Below are 12,620 nucleotides of genomic sequence, written 5' to 3'. Positions count from 1 at the left end.
CGGGAACTATGGGATAGCTATGGAATAGCTACCCACAGTGCAACGCTACGGAAATCGACACTAGCCTCGGACCATGGACGCACACCACCGAATTAATGTGCTTAGTGTGGCCGCATGCACTCGACTTTATACAATCTGTTTTATAAAACCGGTTTATGTAAAATCGGAATAATCCCGTAGTGTAGACGTACCCCAAGTTTAGTTAAAATATGGCTCTAAAGATATGTACAGGCTCTTAACTTTGCCCCCAGCCCTTTTATTTTATTTTATTTTTAAAAAATCTTCTTAGCTTTCTACTTGTATTACAGTAGTGCCTATGGGCTCTAGCCTCATTGTGCAAATGTGTAAAAAAAAAATATGGTCTTTGCCCTAAAGAGCATGTTCCTTAATGTCTAATATTAAAATAGGTTATATTGGCATCTGAACTTCTGTTCAGGCTAAGCTAAGCCCTGTTTGCTTAGCTATGCAAGTATTTAACTGATTGTCAATTATTTTGCAGGTACAAAGACTTGTTTTCTAACTTGGGTGCACAATTAAGAGGGTAGGAATAGAACTTGGGTCTCTGAGATCCTGTGTGTCTTTGTGTAACTCATTTTAGGAACAAAGTTTCAGAGAAACTTGTGCATGAAACAAAACTGTCAACGTATAAATTCTGTCTCCAGGAGGTCAGTGAGATGTACAGATGGACCTGGACAGTCTGGAAAGCTAACCTATAACTCTGTGCAACCCACCGAATTAGGTCTTTTTCTTTTTTTTCCTCCCTTTAAAAAATAAAAACAAAAAAACAACTTAGCAAAGAGTGGTTCTACTTCCCTCTTACCAGGTCTTGGTCCACTGGAAGGAATAGAAAATAAATGAGTCTCTTGATAAGGTTAAAGACATTTTGATGGTATTTTCAGAACAAATTGGTCCTCTGTTTCAATATTATCAAACACTTGTTCCCAGATTAGCTGGTACTATGCTAGCTTGACATTTAGCAATACTCTGGGGGAGGAGGAAAGATGGAAGAATTAATTGGCAGCCTTCCTGCTAGCTGGTGTTGTCTGTCTTCTCAAATTCCTAAGGCCATGGCTACACTGGGGCTTTACAGCGCTGCAACTTTCGCGCTCAGGGAGGTGAAGAAAACACCCCCCTGAGCGTTGCAAGATACAGCCCTGTAAAGCCTCAGTGTAAACAGTGCCGCAGCGCTGGGAGCAGTGTAAACAGTGCCGCAGCGCTGCAAGCTACACCCGTAGAGGATGTGGAGTACGTGCAGCGCTGCCACCACACTCGAAACTTCAAAGCGCTGCCGCAGCAGCGCTTTGAAGTGCAAGTGTAGCCATATCCTCAGTTTAGGAGTGATTAGGAAATGTTCATCTGATAAATATAGATTTGTCATGACCTGATATTGGCCATCATGAAATGATCTGTACCAAGTGTCATTTATTTAAAGCTTTCATGTTTAGTTCTCTTAAATCCCTAATTCTCCCCCAAGAATTTCCACCAGGGAAAGGAAGCTGGAGAACACAGGAAAAAAATGCCTGGCCTGGGAAACAAATCCATAAGCTACCTTGGTTGTGGTGTGTGTGTGTGTTGTGTTTTTTTTTTTTTTTTTTCCTGCAAATCCATATAGAAGACTGAATTTTTCAACTATCTTGAAAAAGTCCCCATTACGTTTACTTGTGTGGGTGTGTGTGAGAAAGAGAAAAATCTCTTGTGGTAGTTGAGGAAGGCTCATAAGGTAAGAATATCAGATTTTCTTTCATTACCGGTGTACATTGATAGCATGGATTATGCAGTAAACCGATACAGAAGTGTTACACTTGAGTCTTGATGTCTTTAGGAAAGTCATCCTACAGGGGCTTGAATTCCTATATTAATCATACTGAAGCTAGGTATCTATCTTGGTTTTTCCAAAAGATTAACAGAGTAATACATTGTAGCTTTGAAATATCAGCTTTAAAGCATTTGACTTTAAGAATATTTGCTGCTTTTATGATGTGTGGTTTTTTTTTTAAACTGTGACCTGCTTCTATTTTAAAAACCTTATTACTACATGCTGGAATAAAATGGGAATTATGACCTATCAAATATGTCTGCTGCTGTTTGTCCTTGATAACACCAAAAGTTTTAAACAGCTTTTGTGGAACACGGTAGGTGGCAAATAGTGTTTCCATGATTTGTGAAGAGCTCTGACTTAGGCAAGAGTAGAGAATATAGTTCTGTGTATGTCACCAGAGACTGGGTGATGGGTGCCTCTTAGAAACCTAAACCTAAATTAATGAAATAGTTGAATTTGCTAGGCAGAACTTACAAACTTATTTTGCACTCTAATGTGAAGATGTTAGTTCCATGTAAAGCATTAGAGAGAGCGAGGTGTGCAAACAAGCCTTCACCCATATTAGCTCCTACATGCTCAGTTAACATAGCAGGTAGCCTGCTGGCTCTGGTAGAGCTTCATTGTTTTGGGATCTTTGTAAAGCAAATATTTGGATATCAAGCTATCTTTCATGCAATATGTTTTGTAATAACAGCCACAGAGCAGATGTTAACACTCTGGAAAAGTGAACTCCAGAACAGTTGATACAGCTTCATGTGTTTGTGGTATTTGGTTTTTTCTTCTTCCCTCAAGAAGTGTGACCTTTATACATTTTTGGTGTGTTAAAGCTTTTTAGCTTCAGCCAGCCATAAGCACTTGTGAATGTGAGTAGTTCTTATGTCAGCTAAAGACTAGCATAAATACTTTTCAGTGTCCCTCTCCACAACAGCGGTCTGTATACAACCTGTACAGCAACTCTCCTGCTTCCACTGCTCTTCTTTGCTTATTGACGACATTGGCATTTCCCCATCTCCAAAGATAAAGCATTGATTAAGCAAAGATGGGGGAAATGGTTTGTGTACCTAAATCTGCAAGAAAGAAATGGATAGCATTCCTCTCTCATCTTCATTCTGAATCATCTATGCTATGTTCAATCAAATATTTAAAATTCGAATGCACAGGTGTTTACTGGAGAGCACCAGATAGTTCAGGGAGTAGCATTCTCAGACTGGAAGCCCCTAACAAAGCTTTCTGTTTGCTAGAGAACAGGTTATGAAACAGTGGCTTGAAGATAGGTAGCATGGAGTTACTCACCCTTTCACATTTTTAGTAGATATTGCAGATATTTATGTAACATGTCTAAGCTTGTGCTGGAATACAAAATATTCTAGCCACAGGTAAGCTGCTCACATGACTTCTCCAAACAAAGCAGAGTACCTTGATTGCCAAGCCAAAAAGTAGTTCTGCACTATGACTGTTCCTTAGGAACCCTCCAATTATTCTCCTATCAAGCAGTTTTCATGCTGGAATTAAAAACCCAGCAGTAACTCGGTAGTTAGAAACCTCTTCACTTGAAATACAAATGCAAGAGATAAGCCTACTTTTTTTTTTTATACATAACTGCAATTAAAGGGTTACATCTAGAGTTGGTGGGGTAGTATGGATTCCACTACCTATAATTTCCATAGTCTCTTGTTTGAAAACAAGGACTTCCTAAACAAAAAGTGCATCTAAAATATTGGATGAAAAGCTTCAAATCATATGGAAGTTGCTCTTTTTTTTTTTTTAATGCAAAGTTTAGACAAGGTTTAAATGTGGTGACTTGTCAACTTTGGCAGATTATTTTGAAAAATTCTCATAATTAAATTCCCTACAGACTTAAGTGATGTGAAAAAGGTATGTAAGGTTTTTGTCTCTGGTGAAGAATCCACTCTTTCCAAAACCTAGAAAAATGCTCACATCATATTTATTAATACTAGTCTGTGCTTACATGCTGCCCTGGACAGACCACCTCAGATATGCCTTTCCTCCAATCCCACCGATACCATGAATCCTGCAAGAGATCCATCACAACAGGGCTCATCGCGTCCAACTGGCAATGACAGTTCTTATTTTCAGACCACCTGAGGATTTCAGCCTGTCTGCCCGTCAACATGCAACTACTTCTGTATCAGCTGACACAATGCATTTGTATGATCAGGTACTCCAGCACAGGACTGCTGCTCCTCAAAGTCTGGCATTTTGGATGGGCACCTTTTCAGTGTCAGTTCAATCCATTCTCAGCCAAAGCAGGAAGGGTTCTACCAGGAGATGCTATGTGTCCAAATAGAAGTGTTTCTCCTCTTGGTCATGACAATGCCAGTTATCTCCAGAGCCTGCTGGGATTCCTGCTTACCCTTAAGATATCAGATCTCTGTGTTAGTTCTCTACCAGTCCATCTTGCAGCAATCAGCACTCTTCATCCTCTAGTCGATGACTGTGCTATCTTGACCCATCCTGTGATGACTAAATTCCTGAAAGGAGTTGTTAGAACTTCTTCCCCACTATTGGTGAAGTCCTTTCAGTTCTCACCAGACCTCCCTTTGAACTGTTATCCGTCTGTCCTATGTTGCCTTATAACTGCCAGCTAGGAGGGTGAGCGAGCTGAGAGCACTTGTGGCAGATCCTCCATATACCATCTTTCATTAAAGAGAAGGTCTCTCTTCTTCTTCTCCACACAAAATTCATCTGTAGACGTGCAGACTCACTCCTGCTGGTGACTTCCAGGAATTAGCTCATTCCAGCTCTGGAGCACCCTCTGCAGGCCGGTGATCCGCCTGTCCTCTGGCCCCCCCATGTCCCTCCCTAGACCCCAGTGCCCTTTTAACTGGAGTGCTGTCCCCTGGCAGTACCCCAGTCTGGGTCTCCCCTCCCTGGGGAACCCCCAACCCACTACCCCCACTTTGCCTCAGTTTTGGCTACTGCCCAGTCTCCATCTAGCCCCCGTTCACTGGGGCAGACTGCAGTGTCAGCCACTCATCATAGACAAAGGGGTTTGGACCTACTGCCTTTGCCTACTCCTTGGGCTACCCCCTGCAACCCCCAGTACCTCTTGGCCTTATGCTAGGCTGCAGCCTGGGGCTTTCCAGGCAGGGGCTCCCCAGCTCCTCTGCCTTTCCCCAGCCCTGCTCCACTCAGGTACCCCATGTCAGTCAGTCACTCCAGCCCTTCTCCCTCTTCAGGTAGAGGGAGACTGTTCCTTCTGGCTTTCCTGGCCTTTTTATACAGGCCAGCTGTGGTCGCTTCCCCAGTCAGCCCAGCTTTTAGAGCTGCAGCTTTCAAACCCTCCCAGGCTGCTTTTTAAACCCCTCAGGGCAGGAGCAGGAGCAGGAAATCACCCTGCTATGTCATCCCTAAAGAAATTTTAAAGTTTCATATGAAATGAAATGAACCATCCACTTACTGTTTTTTGTTTTTTCCTTTCAAAACCTCATGCCTGTGATTAGAAGAGAAGGCTTCACACGCTAGACATCTGATGAGCACTGACCTTTTATCTATAGAGAACAAAAGCAGTTAGAAAAATACTTAGCTCAGACAGGGTGATAGGGTTTTTTTCTATCAAGAGGTCAAGCTATGTCTACACAGAGACTCTTTTTTCAGGGGATCTCTGGCTGCATCAATCTTTATTACCAATTAGCTAACATACCCCTTCTTGCCTCACCCCATCCAGAGGGGTCAAGAGCCCATTCCATTAGAGTGTAAGGAACCTCTGCAGCATCTCTGTGAGCCATCTCAATACACACCTTTACAAGACATTATGCATTGGTCCAGACTTCTACTGCGGATGCAGCTCTAGGGATGGCAGTACTACAGGCATCCGTGTTATCTGCATTCTCTCATCTGCCTCCTGTTCCTATCCATTCATGTGCCTGAGTCCAGAGATTTTTAGTAAGCAGTATTCATTTGTCCGTGGCTGGGCAGTTGTTCTCCTCCATGCTCCAAACTGAGGGCAGGGATATAGAGGGCAGTATGGAGCAATGCTTCTCTAGTTATTTTCCTTACCACGAATCTGAGAGATCTGCAACAGAGGGGCTGGAGGTCAGGTAGTGGGATACGGGTAGGGACCACACATCTAGAAGAATCTCCAGTTACAAGTAAGTAACCTCCTATTCTGAGGGCAGTCTAGACAGAGGGTTCTGAGTGACTCCAGACCCAGGTGTGAGGCTAGCTAATTATCACAAGATCAGCTCACTTGAGTTGAATAAACAAGGTAAAGCATTGCAGTTTCTGCCCAGCGAGACATAGCAAACTGAGTTAAACTAACAGGAGAACTTGTTACAGAGAAAGAAGACTACACCCAAAGATTTCCCCTGCCCCCAGCCAATTCCTTAGGCCTCTACTATGGGAAATCTTTGGATCTGTAGTTTCCCTTCCCTTCCCCAAGCCCCACCCAAGAGTATCACTTATGGGTACCTCCTACAGGATAGATTTCAACTTCACTTGCAAGTTCTCTGCCACTGAGTTAGTGCACATTACTCAATCTCTCTCATTTGCTAGTACGGCTTTGTGGTGGTCTTGTTGCTTGTAAGGACAAGGGTTAGAAGTTCCATATTCAAGTCACTAGGTTAATACCTGCGAGCCTCTGAGCATGCGCAGTGTGAATTAAATATTACCAGAAATTTAAGGAGTCTCAGTCTGAGCTGGTTGCTCATGAATTTGTTAGCAAATGCTGTGTCTCCTCATCCAATCTGCTTCATGAGTGCTTCAACAGTATGTTCCTTGTAAGCGCAGCAAGACCCACAGTGTTTTGTTTTTTTGTTTTTTTTTTTCCTCACTTGTTCTTGGCCTCACTGAATGGGAATTCTGAATCGAGGAGCAGAACAGGAAGTGGGGCATGAGTGCACTGAAGAACATATGTGCCCTCTCAAAAGTGTGGAAGGGCTCAGAGCCACAGAGTGGTGCCCTAGCCGCTGCCAAGCAGCTGTAGGAAAGGGTGGACTGGCAGGTGTCCTTGGCAGTGCTGCATGAATGGGTGCAAAAGCTGCCGTGTCTTTGTGTTAGTTCACAGGAGAACAAAGTGACTGAATTTTGTGTCATGGCTGCAAACCCCTGCTGGAACACAGTGCTGGCTCTATTTGAGTTGACACCACCACAGGGGAAAGTTTAAGTATAAAAGTGCAATGAAACTGTTTTTGAAGGTATGAGAACTTTTCTTTCACACTGAATCACATAAAAGTCCTCTTAACCGATGTTTTGAATGTAATCTGAGTCTGGAGTGTCAAAGTAGCTTTTTCTGTTCATACTGTATTACTTTGTTCATGGATCAAAGAATTCGGCAAATACCCAACCTAATTACGCATAAACTTTCTAATGTTTCAGCTTGTGTAGCACCGCCCACCTTCCCAGACAGGTCAAGTTACTGCTCTAAGCATTACGGTGAAATGATGTACTGTGTGCTAAAGAGGCACTGGATTAACAGCCTTGTACATTTAGCTTTACTTCATATGAAATATTGAAACCATGTAGCTTCTTGTATTGGTGGCTACACTGGTATCTTGGGAAGTATTTTTGTATTTAAAGAACATCTAGAAAGAGCTAAATGGACAGAAAATAGCTACTGAGATCATGTTGTTTAAAGCAGTGGTTCTCAAAGCTGGTTTGCCGCTAGTTCAGGGAAAGCCCCTGGCAGGCCGGGCCAGTTTGTTTACCTGCTGCATCTGCAGTTCGGCCGATCACGGCTCCCACTGGCCGCAGTTTGCCGCTCCAGGCCAATGGGGACTGCGGAAAGCGGCATGGGCTGAGGGATGTGCTGGCCGCCCTTCCTGTAGCGGCAAACCATGGCCAGTGAGAGCCGCGATCGGCGAAACCTGCGGGCGCAGCAGGTAAACAAACTGGCCTGGCCCACCAGGGTCTTTCCCTGAACAAGCGGCGGACAGGCTTTGAGAACCACTGCTTTAAAGAGTAGTGCTTTTTAACACCCTAGAAAGCTGTAGTTAATACAGTTGTGAATTTCCTACCTCAATATTTCTTTCTTTCTATGGGGAAAATAATGTACAAACTGCTATAGCAAGTTTGAAAGTCCTGCACAAATGACTCTGTGATATGACCATGAGTAAGTCATCTAGAATATCCCTAAGCACTCTGAATCTTCCCATTGATGTGATAAAGCAATATTGCAAAGCTTTACATTGGGTTTCTTGTGCCCTTCCTTTCCGGTAGTTACACTTGTGATTGAACTCTAGCTCTTCAGCCAGAGCTGGTTTACATTGCATTGTTATGTGACCTGCATATTTTATAAACCATGTCCATAAAGGGGCTTTTGCAACTTTAAGTATTTTATTAGAATACTTGGATGTCATTAAGGAAAACCTACTTAATGGGCCATACAGTTTATGTGGAGTTTCCTGTTTGTTTAGTTCTTTAACCTAGAGCTGCTGACTTTGCTTAGTGTGTTAGAACTGGATCTTGCAAATGCAATTATGTCTGCAGACCATTGTAGTCCCCTGTGTGGCACATTCACTAGTAATCTTTGTGTTTTCCCTAAAACTGTTGATAGCAACCATGTTGATCCTAATATAGCTGAGGTGTTGGCAGCCACTGGTATTTTAACGTGATAGTGTCTACTGCTATTCTTTCATAGCCTATGCAGTAGTTAGAATCCACCTATCCTCTGCTTCTTTGACTTGTGGTGGGAGAAGGTAAAGAATGGAGGCAGGGCAAGAGTAGTGTGCAAGTTTGGAGAGGAAAGGTATTTCCCTGGAGAGAGTTAAAGGTGGGTTGCATAGGGATGGTCTCCTCCCAACAGCCCTAATTTGTGGTGTCCTGCTGACAGCCAGACACTGTCCCTGATTCAGCACCTCTGGGTGAACCAGCTATTATAGTGCAGCAGCATTACCACCAGTAATAGCCATCATCAGTGATACATGCCCCCACTTGCTCTCTCCAAAACGCTGTTCTTACTCGCTTGCTTGAGCAAACAGCCAAACATTTTGCAAAATGGTGCAGCCTAGAGCTTACTGAATCCAAAAACTACTAAATTAGTGCAGCTTTAAAATTTGACAAACGAGTAGCCTCGCTGTTTCTGCCTAGGTTCAGTATTGAGCACTTTCTAGAGCAGTGTGGGGGCTGGAGGGAAAAAGGGAAGATGTGTGTTTGGAGTAGGGGGGAATGGAAACTAAGTCAGATACATTTCTGAGAAGCACTCTCAAATTTACCTGTCTTTTGGAGGCTTATTTACCATAATTCTTCATAACTACTCCAGAGGAAAAGGTAAGATGATGCTCAGATTTAACATATTAAAGATGAAGATCTTAAAGTGTTTTACAAAGGCAGCTAAGCATAGTTATCTGCATTTTACTGGTAGGAAATCAGTCGCGGAGGCTGAGTGACTTGCCCAAGGTTCCCCTGCAGATCTGTGCCACAATGAGATGTTGACACCAGGTCATGTGAGTCCCATTTCTCCTGTGCTAACCACTTGAGGAAGTTTGTTCTAATGGGGTGTGTGTCCTGCAGATCTGAAGTCTTAAATTGCATTTGTCCTGAACGTGGGGTGAGGTCTGTCTGTCTCTCTCCAAGTTCCACTCTCATGTGCCCTGCAGGAAAAGTGAAACTTGAAAGCATAGGCGCCAACTTTCCCTGGTACCGGTGGGTGCTTGTGCCCCAACTCCACCTGGCCCTGCTCCAACTCCACCCTTTCCAACCCCTTCCCCAAAGTCCCCGCCCCAACTCCACCCCCTCCCTGCCCCATTGGACCCCTTCCCCAGATTCCCGCTCTGGCCCCGCCTCCTCCTCTGAGCACGCTGCGTTCCACCTCCTCCTCCCTCCCAGTGCTTGACGCGTGAAACAGGTGTTTCGTGGCACAAATGCTGGGAGCTAGGGGGAAGAAGAGAGCACGAGGTGCACAGGGGAGGAGGCAGAGTTGAGCTGGGGGCGTGGTAGGGAGCTGCTGGTGGGTGCAGAGCCCTGGAGCACCCATGGAATCGGCGCCTATGCTTCAAAGCTACAGGCCTTAATCTGGGCAGGCTGGTCTTTCTGATATGAATCATCTGGGATGTGATTTTTCTTGGCACTATTTGTATTGTAATGAAACCAATTGCATATGCAACACTTTATTGTTCAGCCATGTCCAGAAGATGGTGTGTAGGGCTACCTTTTGCATTCCATGCACAGGGGAGAGCACAAAAATGAAGGGTGGGATTTTTAAAGGAACTTGAGGGAGTTAAGTACACAAATCCCCTTGGCTTTCAATCTCTTAATGTCTTTCTCTCAAAATCCCAGCCCAAATCTGTTAGGCTGCATATGTCCCTGAGGTAACACCACTGACTTCCCTTGATTTACACCAGAGATGAATTTAGCACACAGTTAGCTCTCCCACTTCTTTTTTTAACATTTAAGAGACTCTCTAAACTGCTCCATTTACAAAGTTGACTGAAATTCAAGGTTATAAATGGACAATATGGACTTTATCAGGCTAATAATAGTGCATGAACTAGCTATTTATGGCAGCTGCCTTATGGTCTTGAGGCTTTTTCCATGCTCCAATATGACTGCAGCCTGCGTATTACAGGTACTAAAAAAATGCTTCTCATCAGAGCCGTTTGCAGTGTTGTAGCTGCATTGGTCTTGGGATATGAGAGAGACAAAGTAGGTGAGGCAATATATATATTTTTTTATTGGACTACTGTTGGTGAAAGAGACAAGCCTCTGAGCCCCACAGAGCTCTTCTTCAGGTCTGTGGAGCAAAAAAATCGTGTCTCTTTCACCAGCACAAGTTAGTCCAATAAAAAAATATTACTTCATCTACCATGTCACGTTCAGCAGAACAGCAGTCTGCCTGAAGGTAAATGTTGCCCACTATAAGCAGGTGAGTGGCTATCTGATCTAGAAATGGAAAGAGCAGAATGAGCTATGGTTCCTCCCCCACCCCCAACCTGATCTCTCTATTTTTATTTAAAAAAAGGCCCTCAATCTATCATCCTGAAATAGCAATGAAGGAGTGATGGTGTGGACTGTACAGGCCTGCCCAAACCCACTAGATCAGCCTACACTGTTATTTAGTGCAGGTATGCCTGCCCAAGCTGCAGTCACACCTTCAATTGCAGTGTAAATCTACCTGTAGTGACAGTATTGGATGAGTGGCTGGTTGGAAGACTGATGGTTTTGGTTCTATCCTACCTCCAGAGAAACTAGCAAGTATACTTTGAAGCTCAGTCTTAATTTCCAGGTAAAATTCTGCTTAGCTCAATGGTGAGATTGTCTTAATATGTAGCACTATAACAAAGTGATGTTTGCATGCAATTAGGTACCATAAAGGCTCTGTCTCAGGCTTAAATGCATGGATTATAGAAGGAGTGAAGTATTTTATAGCCTCTTTTTAAGGCAGCAAATTCCAGAATAGTGATTCATCTGTCCAAATTTGTCAGTCCAAAACGCCAAGTTAGTCCTCCTGATAATTAATGAAACCCTAATTGCAGTTTATTGTTTGTACAATCTATTGTTTTGACCCAAAGGATGGATGCTTTTTTCAGGGGGTGGAGGAAAAACAAAGGATAGTCTAAGTAAATCTTCTAATCCATAAATATAAAACTAGTTGAAGGTATGACATCAGAACTGCAAAAAAAGAGCTCTGTTTTGAAACATGTACCCATACCATTTCCCTCTCCTCAACATATTTATGCATCAACTTCTATTCAGTAATTGTTTACAAATAAAATTTCCTACCCGCCTTGAATGGTCATGTATTGAAAGCTTTTGCTTTTGTGAATCCTCTTGTTTCATGAACTGATCCTATGTGGATCTGAACTGCAGGCAAACTGACTATTTTAACAATAAATCACCTTTCTTTGTTAAATTTCTTGATGCAGTAGTGACCAAGGACGCAGATGCCTGCTGAATTATATGGTTAAATTCTTTTTGACGCTCTTTGAGAGATTGGCATTCAGGTGTACTGGTATTTGGCAAACCATTCTGTGGTCTTCATAGCCCTCCCCTGGTGATATTTTTGAGTCAGTAAAAGGGGTGTTCATGTTGCCTGATACGGGTGGTCCCTCTTTGTGTACAAGTAGTGTGGACTAGAAGTGTAACTTAAGTTCCCTTTTCGGTTATTGTTACAAAGATCAGGAAGGTGGCTGACTGTTTCTAACCATGTTCCATTGCTAATCCTGAACAAGGTGAAACTGTCCTTTCCCACTCTCTCTCAAACCTCTGAGTAAATGAACTGAAACTTGAGAACTGACTCTTTTGTATCCAAGGTCCTACCTGAGTTTGTGTAACCCATTTACCAGCTCCATTAGTCTTTGCTGCTACAGTAACTCATGTATTAATTCATGGAGCTGAGCTGTGCAGAGGATGTCAGCTGCACAACCTTGAGAGAGACCATAATTAAAGTCATGAAGTAATAAGATCTTCCAGGTAAAAGGTTTTCTCAATTTAAATAAGAGGATTTCTGTGGAAAGAAACCATGTTTATCATGAATACTGCTAACACAATATCTCCGTATAGCCAGTGACTACCCAGCATCTGAAACTGCCTGTTCAAATGGGGCTCAGTCTTTGTCATGTACACAAGTGTAGTGTGAAGGTAGCCACATTACCATTTTGTTTTGTTAGCCTCTTAAGCCACTCTGCACTGGGGGAAACAACTCCCTGTTGCCTTCCATCATGTGTAATGGGACCTAGTGTGTCTGGTTGCAGGTTGTAATAAATACGTATGCAGTAAAATTATTCTAACTTTGTACTACACCACCCCACCGACAACTATTCTTGTTTTAGTACGTGTGTCAGTCAGAAACCAAACATGTTCTTGATCCTGTGCATCTGGTCAAGTCACAAAGCTGAAAGGTTCG

The 12,620-nt window shown here is 43.2% G+C and overlaps 1 protein-coding gene across 2 annotated transcripts in view; it reads left to right on the top strand.

Moving 5' to 3' along the window:
* KANK1 (KN motif and ankyrin repeat domains 1) overlaps window positions 1–12,620 on the top strand; it is a 177,625-nt gene that overhangs the window by 24,328 nt on the left and 140,677 nt on the right. The gene's annotated exons all lie outside the window — the stretch shown is intronic.

This window comes from Chelonoidis abingdonii, chromosome 6, assembly GCF_003597395.2.
Source record: "Chelonoidis abingdonii isolate Lonesome George chromosome 6, CheloAbing_2.0, whole genome shotgun sequence".
NCBI lineage: Eukaryota > Metazoa > Chordata > Testudines > Testudinidae > Chelonoidis > Chelonoidis abingdonii.
Note: the sequence above shows the minus strand (reverse complement) of the source record. Positions and strands in the feature narration are given on the sequence as shown.